General features: G+C 41.1%; 1 protein-coding gene across 1 annotated transcript in view; it reads left to right on the plus strand.

The window, feature by feature from the left end:
• The first annotated feature begins 1,440 nt into the window (after window positions 1–1,440).
• Window positions 1,441–23,599, plus strand: part of LOC126215089 (intermediate filament protein ifa-1) — a 63,953-nt gene continuing 41,794 nt past the window's right edge. Inside the window, exon 1 of the mRNA XM_049941735.1 lies at window positions 1,441–1,586. The gene's annotated coding sequence lies outside the window, so the exon portion shown is untranslated. The remainder of the gene's footprint in view (window positions 1,587–23,599) is intronic.

Consider the following 23,599-nt stretch of genomic DNA (forward strand, 5'->3'; position numbering starts at 1 on the left):
TTTAGTACTTAGCATTGCTATTAGAGACATTTTGGTTCGTAATTAGGTTTTATTGATAAAAATTTTAAAAGATGAGAAGACTTTGCCATTTGCGATTGAAAACGAATATTGTGTACGTCATATTAGCATTATTGTTTTTGTTTTTTAAGATTATCAATATACGATAATTTTAGATAAAAAACGATAATTTTAAATAGAAAATGCCATAATTTTATCTTCTGGGGTTGGCAACGCTGATTCTAAATACGTGCAACTTGGGTTTCTAATGGCGAAAAGTTTGAAACTTCCCGGCAGATTAAAACTGCCAGGAAGTTTCATATCAGCGCACACTCCGCTGCAGAGTGAAAATCTCATTCTGGGTGACAAGTTTGTTTGAACCACAGGAGAGGGCCACGGAAAAGCTGGGGGAAAAAAAGAAAGAAATACCGCCTGCATATTAAGGAGTCATGCGCAAGCGTGTTTGCGCCAGCGTGCACAAATTTATCGCGCCTCCACTTATCAAGCATAAGTTTGTCAGAAAATTTCGACCTCAGACGACGATGCGTCGGCTTTGGCAGCCATTTTGTACGTTACGAAAAAAAGACAAAAGGGGAAACGTGATATTTGGAGTAAAGAAACGGAAATATTATTCCCACATTAACTATTCGCAGTAGACACGCTGCGGAACTTTTGAACATAATGCAACTTAACCGGACCAAATAGAAAATCAAATCACTGACGAATGCTTGCTCAAGTCTCCCTATTGTTGGAACACATACATACGCCTGAATGCTGGCACAAGCGTGCATAATCTAAATTCGATCAAGCCGCGTGAACACTCCCACTGCTACGCAAATGTATCCTACACAGGATCAAGAATGCTTGGACAAGCACACTTGCGCATGCGTGCTTGACAAGCAAGTTTGGCTGCCTTGAGCACGTAACTGTCAAAGCGTATGCACAATAAATGTAATTCTGTGGCGCAAGGGCGTGACCATGCTATTGGCCTGACGCTAGAGTTTCTTCGCCGCGCCAGTAGTAGGGTGTGGGTGCTGTCTGAAAAAATAACTATTTCAAAACGTCTATACTGTTCTAGTGCGGTATCCTTGTGGGCTCCCAAAATGCTGTGATTTTTTTCCTGTGCTAAAAAATCGTAAGATTTTGTAATTGGACAACTGCCAGATTTGCGTGGGATTTCTACAAGCAAAGCTGGAAGCATACTACTTCCGCGTTACTGGTATTTACATGTCACAGCATTCATCCATCTATTTAATGACAATCATGCCGCCGCCTCCTCCTCCACCCACTTTCCCCGCCCACACACACAGAACTGATATGATACATTTGCGACAGTTGTTTATGTGATGTGCGTAGGTATCATTCGCTGATCATTCTAAACGGAACACTTTTGGACTGCTTCCTCGTGGACGTAGCTTGTTTTGCGTCATGTTTATCCCCCTCTCGCAGCTTCTGTCTGCCTCCAACCCGTTCTCTAAACTTAGCTCCGAGACGGCGTAGTATTAATAGAAAACTCAGTAGCGTACACAGAATGTAGTTTGGTACCAGCGAACGCTGTGTGTGGAGATCTGCTGCGATTGTGTCTGAAGGTTAGTGTACATAGGCGCATTAGAAAGCATCTTCTACAAACTTGCTGCCGAGCTGTAAACATTGCTCTTAAGAATCGAGTGCGGCTAATGCTGGCCTCTTAGTTACCACGTAGCCTACTGGGAGTGATATTGTAGTGAATTTGAATCGCCTTGCTTTGTAACAAAATAAAGATGAGTGTGTGAAGTAACAACTTTTAGTTGAAGATAATGGTTGATGCCCGATATAAGGCAATAATGGCGCGTCATTGTTTCGTGTCGAAAAGAACCGCAACAGTTAGCATTTCAAAACTGTCATTCCCCTCCGCAGTAGAAAAACTATCAAGATGTACTTAAAGACGGCTATTTGCTTTTCCCGCGATTTCGAGTTCTGTAATTTTGTGAAGTTTAATTTTACAACCGCACCAGAACAACGCACCTATTCTGGAAGGAAACATCGCACATGATACTGCACACGTGCGTAAATGTTTCGTCGGCGGACACGTGAATCTTTCAGGAGCTATATCTTACAACAATAAATAAATTAATCACAGAACACCGCAATGGAATATACATGGCTGGTCATTTCACAACCCGATGATAGCGTTTTGGAGTCTATATGCTCAGATAATCTTTGACTCTCTCTCTCTCTCTCTCTCTCTCTCTCTCTATCGAAACGCGCGGAGATGAAAAAATGCACACTCATTGAACGAAAATGTCCTCCAAAGAAGGGTAATTTCTCGAGGAGTATTGCAATTACAAGATAGGTTATCATTAACCAACGAGTTTACGTTGTTTTATGCATGCCCCATAATGTTTCCCCTTTCAAAAACCCGTTGCAATACTCTTTCCCATCATTTTCTTTCTCTGTTTTACAAAGTGAGCTTTGATTCTGAAGTAACTTATATATCAGTACAACACGTCAAAACCTTTTCGATACATTGAGTACAGAAATTAAGTAACTATTAGTACCTTCAAGCGGCATTTCCCAAATTAGTAAGCAAGCAAGCTTGCAGGTACCAATAGCTACATACATTCTCTGTTTGATGTTTGACACATTGTACCGGTAAATAAATTATTTAGTCTAAATAAGACAAGATATGATTAAAGGATCGCCGTGGCAAGTGTCTGGTCATCAAGAGATCGTGTGATTGGATACTGGTAATGCAGGTTGCACGGGGCTGGAATATAGTAGCCCTTCTTGTTGCACAATATATGCGAACAGTTACCTATGTGAGAAAATTCTACTGTTCTCTTTGATATAAATTCACCTACATACTTTTCTATTTATTTCACTGTCAGCTTGCTGATTCAACTGATACATAATCTTATAACTAGGAGACTAGGCATACAACATGTGCAGCTGTTCAGTCATGGGCACTTAAATTGTGGTTGAGGATTGATTTGTTTTTGCAGGATTGTAATTGAGTTAAAATAATAGATAAACATCCCAGTTCAGATTCTGTGTGGGCTTCTTTTAAGATATAGCAAATGCAAGTGGTGAAAAACTCTCGGTTGGCAGTTCTAAAATCAGATATGTACACATTACGCTGTTAATCTGCGTATACCTGCCTTTTAATCAGGCAGGCAAGCTGCTGCACGTTATCAACAGAATGGGCAGGCTGCCTTACTCCTGTCCAAGCCAATGTATGTCCAACCGAAGCAGGCTCAAGGATTCTTGCTTGTCTGCCCATCTTCCCACTGTGCTACAATATGTAGCAATTTATTATGGTATGATTTCATTCGACTGTTATGAATAGGGTTGGGAATTCAATGAAAAGCCTTTTTTATCCAAGTATCACAAGGCAAGGACCATTGAAATGTATATTCATTTTGTGTCATTGTAGGCTACAAAATGGTGGATTTTATTTGTCCTTTTCAGTGTCTTTTGTGCTTATTTATTTATTTTGCTATGAGAAGTTTTCTCTGGAACTTCACCGTTTTTCGACTAGTACTGACAATTCTCTATTCGAACCATCATCACGTCAGCTTTAATACATGTTTCCTGTAGTAAGCAGACCCATCTCTGAAAGTAAGCAGACCCAGCTCTGAAATTTGAGATCCTTTACACCAAAGAACCTGAAAATGTCTATTACACTGCAACACCAACTAAAGTAAGGTTTTGAAAGTCTAGTTTCTGTAACCTCAGGGTTCTGCAACTAAATATGACCCCAGTTATACTAGTTTTAATTACTTTTTCCAGGATGTGTATTGTGAATTTGCTGAATTCATTGTAAGTGGCCAAAATAGTTCATTCTAACTTCCCCAAATGCATTTCAGCAAACATGAAGTTAGTTTTTTTATTATGTTAATTTAAGAAAGTATGAGTCTGAAAGAAGAAGCTTTTCTTTCGTACTAAACTCTCTTTATGCTATATATTGCATACTGACTGAATATAGTTTTTAATATCCACTGAGTCATACTTTTTTCTCCATTTCAATGTTTGCCCTAAATTTATAAAGTCTATGCACTGCTAAATTGCCTCAAGTCCTTAGCATACATTTCAGTATACTTGTCAGCCCCTAAATGTACATCCTCTTCCAAAATATGGTTTGGAGTGAGGAAACTGCTGGTCAAATTTACAGATACACTGTAACATACCTGAGGCTTCCCAGTGAGTGTATGGTAAGTTTTTGCACAATATGCATTGTGAGACACTCCCTATTTATTTGAAACTGCCTCATAAAAACATGAAAACATTTCCCCTACTGGACTATGGATTCTTTTCATGACTGGTTTATATTCCCCAATTCTAAATTTCTCCTTAATCTCCTGTAAGTTTGGTTTGTTTCTTTTGCTGCTCCAACTGTTACGATAACTGAACTGCAGTGAAACTTTCTACGCAAACATACATCTGGCTAGTGATGTTGGACTGATAGTGCAACCTGTTGTAAGTTGCAGCAGGCTGAACGGATCCCATAAAGCTTGTCAGGCTTGCGTCAACCCTAGTTAGCATGCTTTAACCACAGTATTACTCTTATTTCTCCATTGTGGCAGGTTGAGCTGCTTTAATGGTTGTGGTGGAGATAGGGGGCAGGTAGGCTAGAATGGGAATTTGTACACCTCTGGTTAAAATACCACGACATTTCAACAAGTATCATACTCATCATCTTCTGGTGACAAATTTGCCAGAAGTATGACACACTCTGAAATGTCATGGCATTTTAGCAGTGCTACCTGGATGGAAATCCAAGAGCTTTTCATCAGTAGTACACAGTGGTAAAGTCTACATCCATACAAGTGCTAGGATGATTCCTTCAATAATGGAATAGCTGATTTTCTTATCCTTTGATGAATGATTAGGGTCAGCACTCAATTTCAATCTCTCTCTCTCTCTCTCTCTCTCTCTCTCTCTCTCTCTCTCTCTCTCTCTCTCTCCCCCTCTCCCTCCCCCCCTCTCCCCCCCTCCCTCCCACCCTCCCTCTCTCTCTTTCCCCCATGTCAGTAGACTGTCAAATCTAACCTACTGTTCCTTTAATTAGGTTAAGCAAGGTGAATTTACTTGAATGTTTCATTACCGGTACTTATAACTTATCGTGATGTGGTTGCGAATTAGGTTTCTTTGCACTTGTGTAAATAAAGTTCTCTCCAATACCACTACCAAGACATAAAAGTGATGCCATTGTATTACAGTAGGCACATACACCAAAGAGCCAAAACACTGTGTCCACTGCTCACCACAGTATTCAAGGCCACCTGGTGATGTTGCAGGCACGTGATGCATATAATAAAGTATGTAATGGATATATGTGGAGCTGACATGAATGAGCAGTCATTTTAGGTGGAGAAAGCCACTAACATAAGTGACTTTGAAGACAAATTAATATTTTTGTTGCTCTATACCTGGTAATGGGTATCTCTTAAGCAGTGAAATTACTGGAATGCTACTGATATAAGTGACTTGTCTGCTCTGTAAAGCAGACTGGGCAGAGATGTGTGGCCACTGTGCCCACAGTGTACAATGCCAGTGCAGACACAAATGTTTAAGACCACACTATTCGTCACATGTTAAACGTGGGACTTTGCAGGAGGTGACACATACATGTTCCAATGTTGACCAAACGACATTGTCATTGGACTTTGGAAAAGCGAAAAAATGTTGCCTTGTTAATGGCTACAGGAGAGCTTTGCCAACTAGAAAGTAATAAAGATTTTCATTTAGCAGTAACAAGAGCAGAGTTCCTTTCTGAAATAACTGCTCAGGAGTCAGTGACTCCTGGAATGATTGAAGGCTGAAGTATTAGTTGAGACTGTTGTGGAAACCTCTAAACATAAACACATGACATTTTATGTGTTAATATTACCACTCTAGAAGTTATCATTATATAAAAATGAGTGTAAAATCTTTTCAAATGCGGCTTGCATCCTCACAATGATTGGTTTTTGTACTACCTACAAAGAACAATAATTGCTTTTCGAAAATACTGGAATTCACAACCTCACTCCCCAGAATATTAACACCTAATTAGTTTCTGCTGCTAATGATAAAATTCAATTTCTTTATATCTAAGTGTTAGAAAGCACAAATAGTTTATAATAGTTTAACAACAGCCTGTGATTAGTACATATTTAATAGCTGCTTCACTTTTTTGGTGGCTATCTTGATTCATTCCTTATTTCTAGAAGTTCTGCTTCATCACAGATTCCAAAAACGTCAGTCATGTGAAATGCAAACTGCACTTTTCTCACATGACATCCTGAATGTCACAGAACAAAGCAGTCAGGTGGATGCAGTATTTCTTGATTTCTGAAAAGCATTTTACTTGGTACCACACCAATGGTTATTAACAAAACTACTATTATATGGATATCAAAATTTGTGACTGTACAGCAGAGTCCTCCTAATCTGAACCCCGGTAATCCGAACATTCAGTTAACCCAAACATGAAAAATGTTAGTCTAAGTATGGAAAACTGTGTGGTAAATTGCTGTACATACACACTATTTTAATTTACACAGTACAGTAAACATTTATTAGAAAAATTAGCAAGAAAACATTAGGTTTAAACAATGCATAACAATAAAAGAAAAGCTGTCAAACTTACTAAAATACCTCTGCTTTTTAGATGACAAAAACTCAGTCATTTTTTGGTGTAATGGCACGTAGTTGCACCATCATCTCATAAACATCAAATCAGCATGTGTAACAATGGGCTGTTGCTCCAAATAATGTTGCGCAAGGTCAAGGGCTTCTGCTGTGGCACCAGCTCTCCTTCGTCGCTTTCAGGCTCATTGTCACATCCGTCACAGCAGTCCACTTCTTCCAGGTGTCGAGTCACAGCAGCAACTAAATCAGCATTAGTAAGGTTCTCCACACATGCCCATCCGCTGCCATCCTCTCATCTATGTCTACTTCACTAGCTTCTTCACATCCAGGGGCTGTCTGTATCATTTGTAGTAGATTTTCCTCTTCATTTTCGACTATGTTGTCCTGAAATTCAAGAGATGTCCACAGTTTTCTCCATGATTTTCTCAGAGTATTTTCTGGAATATTCTGCCATGCCTCAGCGACCCAATAAACAACATCCTTCACATTGGTCTTTTTTATTTTGTCTACTAAAGGAATGCTATCATCTTGGATCAGCATTCTTAAAAATTGTTCTCTGTAAATCAGTTTTAATGTATGCAGTACACCCTGGTCCATCGGCTGTAGAAGTGGTGTAACATTTGGCAGTAAAAACTTTGTCACAATTTCTCCATCACATAATTCCTCAGTGCTGGGGTGAGATGGCGCATTATCAGTCAAAAGGATTGCACTCAGAGACAAGTGATTTTGCTTAGAAAACCGTTGAATAGAGGGAACAAACTGACCGTGAAACCATTCTTTGAACAGCTTACCATCCATCCATGCTTTTTTCTGGTTGCGATAATATACGAGCAGGGACTTCATGGGCCTAGCAGATTTGCCGATCAGCATTAAAGGCAGCTTGTGATTACCAGCAGCGTTGCTGCATGCTAATAAAGTCACACGATCTTTGCACATTTTAAAGCCAGGAGTATGGTCTTCTTCTTTTGATGTCAAGCTTTTTGTTGGAAATGCCCTAAAATTAAGGCCAGTCTCGACAGCGTTATAAATTTATTGGGGAGAGTACTTTCCCTCTCTTAATTTTTTTTCAAACTCACCCGAGTTGTATTCCTTCACTGCATTATGGTCAGAAGAAAGCTTCGCTCCAGTAATTGTTAGCTGATGGATTCCATGACGTTTTGTGAATCTGTCCAACCAACCTGTACTTGCACAAAAAGACTCATCACGATTCATTAACTTGTTCATGTAAACAGCCTTGTCCTGAACCAGTGCTCCACTCAAAGGAGTTCCCCTTTCTCTTTCCTGTGCAAACCAAAGGAAAAGAGCTTCATCCACTTTATCGTACTGGGACTGTTCCAAATTCTGCCAAATTTCAAGTGTTTTCCCGAAGACGTTGCACAGGACTGTTCAAGCTTTACTCTGTTCTTCTTCCAATCACAAATGGTTGCTTTACCAACACCCAGTTCTTTTGCCAGTTCAGATACATTCTCACCATTGTCTGACCACTTCAAAGCATTCAGTTTTTCTTTGAGAGTTAATGTTGTATGTTTCCGTTTACTCATGGCGAAAATACATACACCACTACACCTGAACGAATACAATACAAGTGTTATGCATGCCAGCGATTGATAACTAACATAACCAAGTGCTTTGCGAGCCAACTGGCATGACCTCAGGCACTACAAAGGTCTCAACAATGCACAACAACAAGCGCTGGGAGTGAGAGTGAGCCATTGTTCCCACAGTTGTTTGCAGTTGTTACCATGGTGTACCTACTTATCTGCTTGGTATACTTCATTCTAGAAACTCGTCACTGTAATTCCTGCTAATCCGAACAAATTGGTAATCTGAACAAGGTCCGGTCCCAATTAGTTTGGATTAACAGGACTCTACTGTATCAGTGAAAACAATCAATTATTGACAAAGTTATTTAATTGGAGAGAGAACTCACCAAGCTGCGGCAGGATATACACATTATAGATGGTTGCCATTGGCAAGCTTTTGGAGCCAGTGGTTCCTTCTTCAGGCAGAAGGGTGGAAGGGGAAGGAAGAAGGGTGAAGGAAAAGGACTGGAGAGGTCTAAGAGAAAGGTTTGATTTTGGGAAAGTCAAGCAGAACTGCCGGTCAGGGGAGACTTGCTATATGGGATGAGAAGGAAAGCCTGATTGTTGGGGACTGCATTGGTTGAAAACCTGAGAGCTTAAAGGTTTGCATTGTAATTAACAGAGGTGGGAGGGGGTGGTGAAAAATAGGCAGCAAAGACAATGAAAGATGTAAAAAACTAAAACAAAGTGAAGCAATGAGTAGTTACAGTGCAGAATTGCTCACATGGAAGAAATTAACATAAATCAAGGCCAGGTGGCTGGCAAGAACCAGGGATATGTTGTAATGCTAGTTCCCACCTGCGGAGTTCTAAGAAACTGGTGTCTGGGGCACGTGTGGTGAAACAGGTGCCGAGGTCACGAATGTCATGTTGTATAGCATGCTATGCAACAGAATATTGCGAGTTGTCAATATACATCCTCTACCTATGTCCATTCATTCTAATTGATAATTTGGTGGTAGTCAGCCGATGTAGAAGGCCAAATAGTGTTTACATAATAGCTGGTATATAATAAGTTGTTTCACAGGAATTCTCTCTTTGAAAGTATGTGTCTTGCCAGTTACAGTGCTATTATAGGTGGTGGTAGGAGGGCGCATAGGGAAAGTCCTGCAGCGGATGGTCACAGGGGTAGGAGCCATAGGGTAGGGAGATGGGTGCAGAAGGACAAGAATATTAAGAAATTAGAAAGAAATTTAATTGGGAGAAGGAAAATTTTACATGGCCCTATCCCGAATCCCATGCCACTTTGATGTTGATCTCATCCTCACTGAAGGCAAGCTACACGCTTCTGTCCACATTAAACCTACCAACAAACAACAGTACTTACATTTTGACAGTTGCTATCCATTCCATGTCAAACGTTCCCTCCCATACAGCCTTGGCATCCAAGGCAAACGTATTTGTTCGAATGCAGACTCTTCACAGCAATACACGACCATTCTCATCCCAGCCTTCACTGCATGTAATTACCCCACCAGCCTAGTTAAAAAGCAGATTTCCCGGGCCATCACATCCAATCCTGGTACTGCTGACCCCTCCACAAAATAGCTTCGTAGCACACCATTGGTGACACAGTATTATCCTGGTCTGGAATGTGTTAATCAGCTACTTTGACAGGGCCATGACTTTTAAAAGCATGTCGTGAAATGAGATCCATTCTGTCTGAAATTTTGCCCACCACACCTAGAATAGCTTTCCATTGCCCTCCTAATCTCCACAGTATTCTTGTCAGATCCTACACTCCTTCTGCACCCATCTCCCAGTGCTACGGCTCCTTCCCCTGTGACTGCCCCAGCTGCAAGACTTTCCCTCCTACCACCTCCTATAATAGCACTGTAACTGGTAAGACATATACTTTCAAAGGGAGAGCCCCTGCCAAATGACACATGTCGTATATCAGCTATTATGTAAACACTGTTTGGCCTTCTATATCAGTATGACTACCACGAAATTATCAATTAGGATGAGTGGGCATAGGCAGAGGGTGTATATTGGCAACTTACAATATCCTGTTGTAGAGCATGCTCTACAACATGACATTCGTGAACTCGGCACCTGTTTCATCACATGCGCCATCTGTATTCTTCCCCCAGACTCCAGTTTCTCAGAATACCAATTACGAAATTCTGAAAAACTGGAATTGGCTGATGCTTGAAGATAGGCACCAATTATCCCACACAATCCTACTAACAAAATTTTAGGAACAGTATCAAGTATTCCTCATACCTCTATGTATTGCTCCCACAGGGACTATGAAGGCAAGATTAGACTTATTACACACACAAAGCCATATAAGCAGTTATTCTTCCTGCCCTCCATACTCAGTTGAAACAGGAAGAATCCATACATGCGGTATCATGCTAAGTATCTCCTGAGATGCACTTCACAATGGTTTCCAGAGTATGTATGCAGATGTAGATGAAACCAGCAGAACACTGTCTTAATATACAGGGCTATTACAAATGATTGAAGCGATTTCATAAATTCACTGTAGCTCCATTCATTGACATATGGTCACGACACACTACAGATACGTAGAAAAACTAATAAAGTTTTGTTCGGCTGAAGACGCACTTCAGGTTTCTGCCGCCAGAGTGCTCGAGAGCGCAGTGAGACAAAATGGCGACAGGAGCCGAGAAAGCGTATGTCGTGCTTGAAATGCACTCACATCAGTCAGTCATAACAGTGCAACGACACTTCAGGACGAAGTTCAACAAAGATCCACCAACTGCTAACTCCATTCAGCGATGGTATGCGCAGTTTAAAGCTTCTGGATGCCTCTGTAAGGGGAAATCAACAGGTCAGCCTGCAGTGAGCGAAGAAACGGTTGAACGCGTGCAGGCAAGTTTCACGCGTAGCCCGCGGAAGTCGACGAATAAAGCAAGCAGGGAGCTAAACGTACCACAGCCGACGGTTTGGAAAATCTTTCGGAAAAGGCTAAAGCAGAAGCCTTACCGTTTACAATTGCTACAAGCCCTGACACCCCATGACAAAGTCAAACGCTTTGAATTTTTGGTGCGGTTGCAACAGCTCATGGAATAGGATGCGTTCAGTGCGAAACTTGTTTTCAGTGATGAAGCAACATTTTTTCTTAATGGTGAAGTGAACAGACACAATGTGCGAATCTGGGCGGTAGAGAATCCTCACGCATTCGTGCAGCAAATTCGCAATTCACCAAAAGTTAACGTGTTTTGTGCAATCTCACGGTTTAAAGTTTACGGCCCCTTTTTCTTCTGCGAAAAAAACGTTACAGGACATGTGTATCTGGACATGCTGGAAAATTGGCTCATGCCACAACTGGAGACCGACAGCGCCGACTTCATCTTTCAACAGGATGGTGCTCCACCGCACTTCCATCATGATGTTCGGCATTTCTTAAACAGGAGATTGGAAAACCGATGGATCGGTCGTGGCGGAGATCATGATCAGCAATTCGTGTCATGGCCTCCACGCTCTCCCGACTTAACCCCATGTGATTTCTTTCTGTGGGGTTATGTGAAAGATTCAGTGTTTAAACCTCCTCTACCAAGAAACGTGGCAGAACTGCGAGCTCGCATCAACGATGCTTTCGAACTCATTGATGGGGACATGCTGCGCTGAGTGTGGGAGGAACTTGATTATCGGCTTGATGTCTGCCGAATCACTAAAGGGGTACATTGAACATTTGTGAATGCCTAAAAAAACTTTTTGAGTTTTTGTATGTGTGTGCAAAGCATTGTGAAAATATCTCAAATAATAAAGTTATTGTAGAGCTGTGAAATCGCTTCAATCATTTGTAATAACCCTGTATATAAAGCTGAGACTTTGTACATATATCTGGAAACTGCTCCCAGGCCCCCCAGACCGAAGTGGACCAAATGTGGCACACAAACTACTTGCCCTGATGGGATCTACATAGAGGGTTAATAATGGTCTAGTTCTGATATTTATGGAGATACGGGAATGCAATGTTTTTTATTTTATTTATTTTTTAGCCACTGCCATATAGGCTACCCTGTACGACAGATGCGTTGTGTGGGAATGGTATCGACCTGCTCTGCAGGACGGCCTACATGTCAGGGACAAGAAACAGTTTTCCAACCCCCAGAATGCAGGCTGCCCATCACTGTGTTGTGTCTTTGTGTCATTTTTTACACAGCAGGCACCTGCATCTTTATAGGTGGTATCTGTCATTATGGGAATGAGAACTGCGAGTGTGTGGATTTACATAACTACCGGATGGTTATAATTAAAGTGCAGCTACTCTCAGAGATCCAATGTGGGCTGTAATTATCATATGGCAGCGAAACTTGGTTGATATTTAAATGCATTGACACGGATCTGATTTTTGCTGGAAAGAAATTAGTACCAATTTTGGTCACCAAGTCCAAATCTGGTGCATTGAATGCAAGAAAAACATATAGAAATGTTTCCATATGTAATGGATTAGGAACAGGATGTGGGGAGAAAGATCAAACAAGTGAGAAAGGCATAATGTTGATTTTATTATTAACTGCCACTGATACAGTTTATTCAATACGACCGACTGAGACATCGATGAGGTGCTGTGCAGCACCAGATTTGCACCTGGTGGACAAAGTTTGATCTAACTTTTTTCCAGTGTAAATCAGTTCTGCAAAATGCATTAACATACAGGGTGTTTCAAAAATGACCGGTATATTTGAAACGGCAATAAAAACTAAACGAGCAGCGATAGAAATACACCGTTTGTTGCAATATGCTTAGGACAACAGTACATTTTCGGGCAGACAAACTTTCGAAATTACAGTAGTTACAATTTTCAACAACAGATGGCACTGCGGTCTGGGAAACTCTATAGTACGATATTTTCCACATATCCACCATGCGTAGCAATAATATGGTGTAGTCTCTGAATGAAATTACCCGAAACCTTTGACAACGTGTCTGGCGGAATGGATTCACATGCAGATGAGATGTACTGCTTCAGCTGTTCAATTGTTTCTGGATTCTGGCGGTACACCTGGTCTTTCAAGTGTCCCCACAGAAAGAAGTCACAGGGGTTCATGTCTGGCGAATAGGGAGGCCAATCCACGCCGCCTCCTGTATGTTTCGGATAGCCCAAAGCAATCACACGATCATCGAAATATTCATTCAGGAAATTAAAGACGTCGGCCGTGCGATGTTGCCGGGCACCATCTTGCATAAACCACGAGGTGTTCGCAGTGTCGTCTAAGGCAGTTTGTACCGCCACAAATTCACGAAGAATGTCCAGATAGCGTGATGCAGTAATCGTTTCGGATCTGAAAAATGGGCCAATGATTCCTTTGGAAGAAATGGCGGCCCAGACCAGTACTTTTTGAGGATGCAGGGACGATGGGACTGCAACATGGGGCTTTTCGGTTCCCCATATGCGCCAGTTCTGTTTATTGACGAAGCCGTCCAGGTAAAAATAAGCTTCGTCAGTAAACCAAATGCTGCCCACATGCATATCGCCGTCATCAATCCTGTGCACTATATTGTTAGCGAATGTCTCACGTGCAGCAATGGTAGCGGCGCTGAGGGGTTGCCGCGTTTGAATTTTGTATGGATAGAGGTGTAAACTCTGGCGCATGAGACGATACGTGGACGTTGGCGTCATTTGGACCGCAGCTGCAACACGGCGAATGGAAACCCGAGGCCGCTGTTGGATCACCTGCTGCACTAGCTGCGCGTTGCCCTCTGTGGTTGCCGTACGCGGTCGCCCTACCTTTCCAGCACGTTCATCCGTCACGTTCCCAGTCCGTTGAAATTTTTCAAACAGATCCTTTATTGTATCGCTTTTTGGTCCTTTGGTTACATTAAACCTTCGTTGAAAACTTCGTCTTGTTGCAACAACACTGTGTTCTAGGCGGTGGAATTCCAACACCAGAAAAATCCTCTGTTCTAAGGAATAAACCATGTTGTCTACAGCACACTTGCACGTTGTGAACAGCACACGCTTACAGCAGAAAGACGACATACAGAATGGCGCACCCACAGACTGCGTTGTCTTCTATATCTTTCACATCACTTGCAGCGCCATCTGTTGTTGAAAATTGTAACTACTGTAATTTCGAAAGTTTGTCCGCCTGAAAATGTACTGTTGTCCCAAGCATATTGCAACAAACGGTGTATTTCTATCGCTGCTCGTTTAGTTTTTATTGCCGTTTCAAATATACCGGTCATTTTTGAAACACCCTGTATCTACCAAGTTTGTCTGCCATATGATAATTACAGCCCTCTAGACCTCCGTGAATAGCTGCACTTTAATTATAACCATGTGGTCCAAGGTTGATTATTTTGTCTGCCCTGTTCTTAGCCTCTGCATATGGTTTACCCTTGGCACCAGAAGACTCTTCAAGAACTGTGCTGTTTGCTGATGATGCTAGCATACTGATAAAGAACACAAACACATCCTTACCAGACAAAGCCAAGAGCATAATGGAATGAGCTTACAGTTGGTTCATAGCAAATGTTTCATTGCCATCACCTTAATGCTTAATCTTACAACAATTCATATCCTCCTGAGACCTGGCAGCAATTGTCATGAATTTTTTTTAAACCGATTTTGTATGCCTGTTAAACAGAAGGCAGTGAAAGGGAATTTACAAAAATTTTGGAATTATTAAAAAAAAAATCATAGTTCTTCAGGAATTGCATTGTACACTGGGTCTTGGTGACATTTAAGTATGCATTGGAAAGAAAGTGAAAAATGTAAAAGAAGTATGTTATTTTAAGAAAATACTGTCCAATAGGAAGATATCACTTGTACCATATACCAGTTACAAATCTGAAAGAAAGAGTGAGATTGAGACAATTTTATTTGTAATGATACTGAGAGAAACAGTTGTTCTGTGGTGCTAAACAGAGGAAAAAGAGTCCTCATCATCTTCTTCAGGATGTTGTCGATCTTGGTCATTTAACAAATGCTCGCCAGTTCTTAGTTTGAAATCAAGGCACTGCAGAATACTCTTCTTTGGCTCATAATTCTTGATTTTGTGAATCGTGTACTGAATCCAGCTGTTTGCAATTCCTAGAACTAGGAAGTGAAGAATAGTTTTTACAGTCCAATTTACTCTGCTCTCTCGGGGAAGGAACATCATCTTGCTGCACTGCATCATCTGGCAGGTCGACACCCCCTCTTCATCCTCCTCCTCCTCACTGACATCAAGATCTGAAATGGCTCCATTCAAGAGAGAGTCTAAAATATGTTCCGAATGGAGCTTCGATCTGCATCCTTTAATAACATGGTTGAATTAACATATTACGTCCTATGATTACCAATAATAATAACAATGCCAGATAATGTAATTTAGCATAATTCACAAGATAAATGTATTGGAAATTAGTGAATATAATCACCACTGAGGCATAGGGACCATTGCTCGAAAATTTGACACGAAGTCCCAGTGTGCGTTACAGTGGACAAACGGTACTACCAAAAATTATTACACAGCAAAACCATATAAAAATGCTTTAAGAAATTGCCTCCAATAGGAGTATATTTTCATGAAATAAGTTTTGAAAAATACACAGTGATGGAGTACTCACCTGGCACAGTAATATGCTGCAAAGAAAGCTGGTACTTGGCACCAAGTGATTGTAGTGACCATTTTTCCCGCCATGTGGCAGCACCGTACTGTCCATTCAAATGGACCAGTGATATTATGATGGAAAATGCAGAATCTTTGATAGCAGGACAGAATTCTTATGTCTGTTGTGATGAACATCATGCCTGAGAAGGATATATGCAATTTCAAACAGATAAAATATTTAAAGATGACAGAAGTAGAGATGATATAAATACACTGGATGTGGCTCCATGTGTGAAGTTTAGGATCATCCAAATGGATAATAAACAGAGGTGACACTAGAACAAGGATAAGTTAGTGAAAAAGTGTATATGTACAGAACTATGAGCTTAGAAATCTCTCTTAGTGTGTTGACCTGCAGGTAAGTGAATTTAGGATACATTTTGCAGTTCACAACCACAATAGTAGAAGTAAAAACAATTTCCAAATAGACTGTGTATTCTGAGCTAATGTTCAACACAGAACTTTATATTCTGGAACAAAAATTTATAACAGTTTATCAGCAGACATCAAGAAGAAAATTTAAAATACTCAAATATTCAAAAACAAAGTAAAAGAAAACTTTGTTAGCCACTACTTCAATTTTTCAGAATATTTGGACTGGGGGATGTGAATTCTGCATAACTGTAAAGTTTGTGTTAAACAGATCTCAGTGCTTTCAGTGTTTTGTCAGCTGATAGTGGTCTGTTTAAGGATACATAAAAGCTTTGTTTGAAGTACTAGATGAAAAGAGCAGGTAAGTAGTTTAAGAGGAGGGGCAGTAGATCAAAGTAGGTACCTTTCTCCCAAAACACATAAACATCTATGTGGTGTCCCAATAGGAATCCTCAATATTCAGGGTTATAACAGGAATATAAATATAACATATGCTGTATTCCAAATGGTTTCTTAGATAAAAAACATTTAATGTATAATTGTTTTGGGCTAGAGGCACCCACATGTGTGTGTTAACCACCCAACCTCATTTGACATTTTATGCTAGCTCAGCCTAACTCATTGCTTCCAAACTCTTTGCTTGGGATATGTTTCTGCCATTAAACTAGCTCTTCAAACTTGCAGTTGTCAACAGTTTGTGAGTACTGAGACTATATCAGGGAGAAGCATTGGTTAACTGTTTGTACACACACTAGTTAAACTGCCACACATCTATCCTAATGAAGAATATGCAAATATGGTGTATGTTTATGGCTTCTACAATGGAAGCAGCCCTGATATTGTCAAAGAGTACCATCAGCACTTCCTGATAAGTCAAATTCCTGATCACAGTGTGTTTACCAGAGTTTTCAGCACACTGCATGAAACAGGTATTCTTCCAAATTTCATTTGTCTTATGAACGTGTAGTTCTACAACCCTTGCAGGAACAGCAACACAGTGTGATATGGTGCAGGATTCTCCCACTACATGCATACATTGACTTTCTGCACACATCAGAGCCCCACAAACATGTGTATGGCGAACATTACATGAAGAAAACTTGTTCATATTTCCCATGCAGAATGTCCACAACCTTCATACTGGTAACAATGCTACACGACCTGAATTTTATCACTGAATAAATGACAATTGTCATTTGCTTCCTTTAATACTTTACACAGAATGGTATCAACAACACACGTAGTAATCATTGATGGCCACAGGAAAACCCACACGATACAGTGGAAGGTAATTTTCAAGTTCTTTTTTTGGTCAGTCTTTGGTGTGGCACGGTTGGTAACATGTTAATATGAGGGTGGTTTGAAAAGTTTTTGGAATCACCACGAGAGGTCAGCGCTAGTGCAATGAATTGTTCATGTGATATTCATTGGACTGTTGCCTGTAAAGACGTGCCACAACAGTGCCCTCGGAAGGGCGCTGTGGCAGTGATGTGGCTCTGTTGTTGTTTCCACGTAGTGATTTGCGAAGATGGAAAAAATCGAGATTTGAGCAGTGATTAAGTACTTTGTAAAGAGAGATATGAAAGCAAATGACATTCATGCCGATTTCCAGAATACGCTGGGGGACTCTGCTCCTTCGTATTCAACTGTTTCCAATGAATTTGGTCGGGAGAGCTTAGAAGATGATTCGCCCAGTGGTTGGCCAAGAAGTGTCACTACTCCAGATATCATTGCAATAATGCACAAAATGGTCATGGAGGATCGCCGATTAAAAGTGTGTGAAATTTCTCACACTTTCCAGATGCCATCTGAAAGGATATATCACATTTTAACTGAAGAATTAGAAATGAAAAAATTATCCGCAAGATGGGTGCCACGACTCTTGACGCTGGATCAAAAATGCATGAGAATGGACATATCGGAACAATGTTTGGCCAGTTTTAGGAGAAACGAACAAGATTTTTTGCGCCGGTTTGTGACCACAGATAAAACTTGGGTGAACTAGTATACCCCAGAGACAAAATATTCTAAGCAGTGGAAACATGCTGATTGTCCACCACAAAAGAAAGCAAAGACAATTCCTTCAGCGGGAAAGGTCATGGCATCGGTGTTCTGGGATGGAAGGGGATTCTCTTTGTAGATTATCTCCCCACTGGGCAAACAATTACTGGAGAATACTATGCCAACCTCCTAGACAAATTGCAACAAAAGATACGCAAAAAAAGGCCAGGTTTAGCAAGGAAGAATGTCATCTTCCATCAAGACAATGTGCACCTGCACACGTACTATCGCCATGCCAGAATTACATGAACTAAGGTATGAATTGTTACCACAGCTGCCTTATTCACCTGATATGGTTCTGTCAAAATTCCCTCTCTTCCCAAAACTGAAAATTTTTCTTGGTGGACAAAGATTCACTTCAAACGAAGAATTGATAGCCAGAGTTGACAACTATTTTGCAGGCCTGGAGGAAACTCATTTTCGAGGTGGGATCAAGGCAGTGGAACATTGTTCGACCAAGTGCATTAACCTACAAGGAGACTACATTAAAAAATAACAGAAGTTTCAGTTATGTAAGTACTTTTTTTCTATTCTGTTCTGAGAACTTTTCAAACCATCCTTGTAGATCCAGTCATTTTAGAAGAGTGAATGACAGGACAGAATTACTTACATTTTTTGGAAAATTCATTTGTTGAACACCCTGCGTACATTCCTTTGGCCCTGCAGACTGCAATGTACTTCCAACACAACAGAAACCCTCGACATTTTTCCAGACAAGTGAGTAAGCCTCTCAGCCCCGCTTACCCTAGTTGCTGGATTGATCATTGCAGTGCAGTTAATTGGCCACCAATATTTCCAGACCTCACACTATTAGTTTTGGTTTATGCAGTTAGGTGAAGTCCGAGGTGTACAAACGAAAGCTGAATATGTGAAATGCTTGGTCACATCATGTACAATGCTGCCTTGATTAGGGAATGCATAGAAGCAGTCAGAGAAGTAACACAGTATGTTCTCTCAAGAGTGAACAAATGCAATTAAGTTCATAGTGGGATATTCGAACATTTTTTGTGAACTGTACAACAGCTGTAATAGGACATGAATGGTAATGCTTAGAGGTGAATGTGCAAAAAATTTGTATTTTTCAATTTGTAAAATGCATGTTGTAATGTTTACTAACTGTTGTACACATGTACATGTTTAGTCATGAAAGTGTATTGAAAAATGCAGGAAATAAGTAATAATGTATGTTAAATGTACTCTATCTTGGAAACCATTTGGAATACTACATGTATCCATATGAAGTTTTTGGCTTCAAATGATCATTTCTGTCATAATCCTGAATAATGACCATTCCTTGTGGGACACCTTATATAAAGGAATTTAGTATTCATTACCATAATTATTAACGTGAGTAGGTTAGCTCTAGTCATTACTGTGTTGCTACCAACTATACTGTACATAAGTAGCCAGCAGGGATGGCATTGCCTATTGATGTATAACTAGACATGTTTCATGTCCCTGGAGGCTGTCCTTCGTGATGGGGTTGACAGAACAGCATGCGCAATTGAATGAATAAAAGACATGCTTCTTGCTTAAATATGTGCAATTTTTGATGATGTAATCCTCCAATCAACCATTGCTTGAGCTCAGTTCATGGAGGAATATCCTCAATAAGAAAAAAGTAAGTATAAGTGCATAGTGCTGTCAGTTTGGTTTCCTGATTTGAATTCCACAGAGCATGCTGGGGATCTCCTCACTAAGAATGTTGCTTTTCACAATGAGAGTAGCTCTCCTATATTGTTTCTCAGGGTAGTCACACTCCGTAATGATATTTCTCTTCAGCAGACTGGCCATTTCACAGACAGGGGATCACCCTAGCGAATACACGGGCTGCAAATGGGGAAATCCATTTAGATAAGCAGCTTTGACAAAGGGCAGAGTATTATTACACAGAGCCTGTGAATTAATACCTCAAAAATGGTGAAGCTGGTCAAATGTTCACATGCTACTGTGATGAGCATCTATGAAAAGAGGTAGAAGGACAGTGAAACTACCACTAGGTGTTAAATTGTTGGACGTCCACGACTCTTCACAAAATGTGAGGTTTGGGGGCTTGTCTGCTCTGTAAAATAGTATAGTAAGCTGTGGCACCTCTGCTGAAAGAACACAATGCTGGTGTATGCACAAGTATTTCAGAGCACGCTGTTCATTGTACATAGTTGAATGTTGAGCTCCACAACAGACCACCCCTACATGTTCACACGTTGACCCAACGGCATCATCCATTATGATTGCAGTGGGTATGGGACCACTGGCATTTGACCATCGATCAATGGAAATGAGTCAGCTCTTTGGGTGAATCACATTTTTGCTACACCAGGTCAATGGTCATCTCCACAATTGCTGTCATTGAGGCAAACAGCGGCTCGAAATGTGCAGCACACCACAGACACAGGCAGGTGGGAACAGTACAGGGTGATTCAAAAAGAATACCACAGCTTTAGGAATTTAAAACTCTGCAACGACAAAAGGCAGAGCTAAGCACTATCTGTCGGCGAATTAAGGGAGCTATAAAGTTTCATTTAGTTGTACATTTGTTCGCTTGAGACGCTGTTGACTAGGCGTCAGCGTCAGTTGATGCTAAGATGGCAACCGCTCAACGGAAAGCTTTTTGTGTTATTGAGTACGGCAGAAGTGAATCGACGACAGTTGTTCAGCGTGCATTTCGAACGAAGTATGGTGTTAAACCTCCTGATAGGTGGTGTATTAAACATTGGTATAAACAGTTTGCAGAGAATGGGTGTTTGTGCAAAGGGAAAAGTTCTGGATGGCCGAGAACGAGTGATGAAAATGTAGCACGCATCCAGCAAGCATTTGTTCGCAGCCCAGGAAAATCGACTCGCAGAGCTAGCAGAGAGCTGCAAATTCCACAATCAACTGTATGGAGAGTCCTACGAAAAAGGTTAGTTATGAAACCTTATCGTCAACTACCCGAGGCGATGGATCGGTCGCCAGGCAGCCCGTGACAGAGCACTTCATCACTGGCCTCCAAGAAGCCCTGATCTTACCCCCTGCGATTTTTTCTTATGGGGGTATGTTAGGATATGGTGTTTCGGCCACCTCTCCCAGCCACCATTGATTATTTGAAACGAGAAATAACAGCAGCTATCCAAACTGTTACGCCTGATATGCTACAGAGAGTGTGGAACAAGTTGGAGTATCGGGTTGATATTGCTCGAGTGTCTGGAGGGGGCCATATTGAACATCTCTGAACTTGTTTTTGAGTGAAAAAAAACCTTTTTAAATACTCTTTGTAATGATATATAACAGAAGGTTATATTATGTTTCTTTCATTAAATACACATTTTTAAAGTTGTGGTATTCTTTTTGAATCACCCTGTATTATGCTATGGGAGACTTTCTCCTGTGCTTGCATGGGAGCTGTGGTTGTAATTGGAGACACACTGACACCTGTGAACCACATGCATCCCTCCATGCTTGATGTCTTCCCAACAGCAATGCCATCTTTCAGCAGTATAATTGTCCGTGTTTCAGAGCCATAACTGTGCTACAGTGGTCTGGAGCATTGTAGTGAACTCCTGTTGATGTCTCGGCAATCAAATTTGCCTGATGAGAATCCTACGAAATCCATCTGGGTCCCTATTGGGCGCCTTCACCATGTACACAAACAGCGGCCCATTATTTACATGACCTGTGTACAGATATCTGATGCCACATACCTGCACAAACTTACCAACAAACTGTTGGATCCCTGATATGCAGAGTCAGTGATGTATTTCCTCACATTTTTCCTGTGGCCATTTCGCCTTGGCTTCTCTTTTGTTACCCAAGGTTTCTTTGTAGTTATTTTTCTTGTACCTATATTAGCTTGTCCAGCTTCAGTGACTGCTTTCTTCAGTATGTCCATTCCTCTTCAACGTAACTTTGTATTTGCAGTATTAATTGCCAAAGCATCTACAGCATAACAGAACTGAAAACATGCCTCATCATTTCCCAGTACTTCAGTTTACTCTTCATCATTGTGATCTGAGTGTATATCTGCTCTTGGGTATGCCTTACAATCCAATATCTGATTTCAGAATCCCTGTTGACCTTGTTGTAATGCAACTAGTATCTTCCCATGTCTCTAAGCCTTTCCCAAGCATACCACCTCTTATTGTGATTTTTTAACTGTGTATTTGCTACTACTAGCTGCAGTTTATTCCAGGACTCAATTAGTCTTCCTCCTTCATCAGTCCTACTACCAATACCATATTCTCCAGTAACTTTTTCTTCCATTCCTTCCCCTACTATTGTGTTCCATCCCTCATGCTCATTAGATTTCCATCTTCATTTACATGCTGTTACCAATTCAAGATCCTCTATGTGTTCTCTGCTTCATCTACATCTACATCTACATTCATACTCCGCAAGCCACCCAACGGTGTGTGGCGGAGGGCACCTTACGTGCCACTGTCATTACCTCCCATTCCTGTTCCAGTCGCGTATGGTTCGCGGGAAGAACGACTGTCTGAAAGCCTCCGTGCACGCTCTAATCTCTCTAATTTTACATTCGTGATCTCCTCGGGAGGTATAAGTAGGGGGAAGCAATATACTCGATACCTCATCCAGAAACGCACCCTCTCGAAACCTGGCGAGCAAGCTACACCGCGATGCAGAGCGCCTCTCTTGCAGAGTCTGCCACTTGAGTTTATTAAACATCTCCGTAACGCTATCACGGTTACCAAATAACCCTGTGACGAAACGCGCCGCTCTTCTTTGGATCTTCTCTATCTCCTCCGTCAACCCGATCTGGTACGGATCCCACACTGATGAGCAATACTCAAGTATAGGTCGAACGAGTGTTTTGTAAGCCACCTCCTTTGTTGCTGGACTACATTTTCTAAGCACTCTCCCAATGAATCTCAACCTGGTACCCGCCTTACCAACAATTAATTTTATATGATCATTCCACTTCAAATCGTTCCGCACGCTTACTCCCAGATATTTTACAGAAGTAACTGCTACCAGTGTTTCTTCCGCTATCATATAATCATACAATAAAGGATCCTTCTTTCTATGTATTCGCAATACATTACATTTGTCTATGTTAAGGGACAGTTGCCACTCCCTGCACCAAGTGCCTATCCGCTGCAGATCTTCCTGCATTTCGCTACAATTTTCTAATGCTGCAACTTCTCTGTATACTACAGCATCATCCGCGAAAAGCCGCATGGAACTTCCGACACTATCTACTAGGTCATTTATATATATTGTGAAAAGCAATGGTCCCATAACACTCCCCTGTGGCACGCCAGAGGTTACCTTAACGCCTGTAGACGTCTCTCCATTGATAACAACATGCTGTGTTCTGTTTGCTAAAAACTCTTCAATCCAGCCACACAGCTGGTCTGATATTCCGTAGGCTCTTACTTTGTTTATCAGGTGACAGTGCGGAACT

The sequence above is a fragment of the Schistocerca nitens genome, chromosome 12 (genome assembly GCF_023898315.1).
Source record: "Schistocerca nitens isolate TAMUIC-IGC-003100 chromosome 12, iqSchNite1.1, whole genome shotgun sequence".
NCBI lineage: Eukaryota > Metazoa > Arthropoda > Insecta > Orthoptera > Acrididae > Schistocerca > Schistocerca nitens.